Here is a 1,795-nt window from a genome sequence, read left to right on the forward strand (position 1 = left end):
GTGTTGACTGATTATTTTTAACTGTGGTTACTGCATGTATAATAAACAAACTTTTGGAGGACTGTTGGAATGAGTGATATAATTTAGGTGCAACTGCTTTGTTCCATATAAAGAGTTGCAAATAAATAAACTGATGTAAACCATGAAGAAAAATAATTAGCCTGTGTAGCAAGGTCAAGACAAACTAATTTAACTTGCTGACAAATAAGACTGGTCATATAGAGTGCTGTCAATAGCCAAGCTTGCCCTAATTTAGAGCATTGTAAGTAAAAAGGTGTTTTGTTTCATACATGAGATTGCAAATAAAATAAAAAACTGGTGTAAACAAGAAAAGATAAAATAACTGAGAAAAAGCTGCTCACATGAGGTGAGATAAGAAAATAAAATTCTGACACTGCTGCATAGGTGTTTTTAGGTGGTAGCTATTCATTACAACATTTTTTGGGACTATTATCATTTCAATGTCACAAGAAAAACAATAAATATGCTAGCACAAGTAAATCTTCTCATAATTTACTTTATACTGTAGTAGTTTTTTTAAATCCTGCTTTGGCTCTCAAGCACACTACTTCAATTTGCTATTCAAGATCACTTCTGTTTTATTGTAAACTTACGACAAAATTCCAGCATGCACAATAAAAATAACATATACATTGATGGCACAGAACAACATTCATAACTGAAAATACTGGGAGTTGTTTGGAACAACTATGCAAATGGTGTGCCTAGTGTACACTTATGTCAGAACTGCACTGTGTACAATAATAAACCATTCATCTCTGTAGGTTAGGAACAGTTTGTTGATCCCAAGGTATGACATGCATAATGTGTTAAATTGTGTTGATCATAGGTGCTTGCACTAGAGACAATGAGGCATAATACACTGTTTTTATGCCATGCAAACTTGACTGCATGAAGGGGATGCGTTGCTATCCTAAACAAACACATACCATTAATAACAGAAAATATTTTGCTCAAAAGCTATTTCAGACTTAATAAAAAGTATGAGTGTATAGTTTACCATTTATGAAGCATATATTGCACAAAAGTGATTTTACACTCAATAAAAATTATGTGTGTATAATTTACTGCTATACATAACCTAATAAACATTACCTTCAGTTCAAACATCCAAAATGCATGAGTCTTCACCATGTTCTGACTTGTAAAAACGTTTTTTTGAATCAAAACTGACATAAAACTTGCAACGTCGACAATACTGAAGTCAAAATAACCGCTTAGCAACCTAAACGTGACGTAACGGCAACCCGCAGATTTGCGCTGCTGTGATTGGCTTAAAAAGCCCTGTGGTTCGAATTCGGAAACATTTTGGAAATATGCAGACCGTACATGCTTTATTTCAAGACACGGGATATTTTTACGAGTGAAATGGCAAGAAAAACATCCCCAGTCAGTTGATGTCGCGCATGATATGTCCACTAGAGCAAAGTAGTGGCCAAAACAATGTGATACTAACTTTGTGCAGTGCTACTGTAACATTGTGGCGTGTTTTCCAATTGCGCAGACCTGTTCATTTTGAGTTTATTCGAAGCATTGCAGGCACATAGGTGTGGTAGCCACCCGGCAATTACCGGATTGGCTCCGGCGCGACTTGCTGGGGCCAGCAGGTCTGGCATAATTACCGAACATAATTAGCCGATCAGCCCTTGCAGCTGTGCGCTTCAGCTCAACTTCTGGATCACGGGGAGCCTCATTGGCGCCCCCACGACTTTGTGTGAGGCCCAGCAACACTTCTAATGGGTAATAAAAAAAAACCAACCAACCAACCGTCCGC

At 37.3% G+C, this 1,795-nt stretch overlaps 1 long non-coding RNA gene across 1 annotated transcript; it reads right to left on the reverse strand.

Moving 5' to 3' along the window:
* Positions 1 to 581: 581 nt before the first annotated feature.
* On the reverse strand, positions 582 to 1,347 carry LOC145232396 (uncharacterized). The gene is made up of 2 exons (XR_013860873.1): positions 1,117 to 1,347; positions 582 to 934 (listed from the first exon to the last, which is right to left on the reverse strand). It is a non-coding gene; the product is annotated as an uncharacterized LOC145232396 (long non-coding RNA).
* Positions 1,348 to 1,795: the final 448 nt, after the last annotated feature.

This window comes from Phallusia mammillata, chromosome 6, assembly GCF_965637545.1.
Source record: "Phallusia mammillata chromosome 6, kaPhaMamm4.hap1.1, whole genome shotgun sequence".
NCBI classification, from domain to species: domain Eukaryota; kingdom Metazoa; phylum Chordata; class Ascidiacea; order Phlebobranchia; family Ascidiidae; genus Phallusia; species Phallusia mammillata.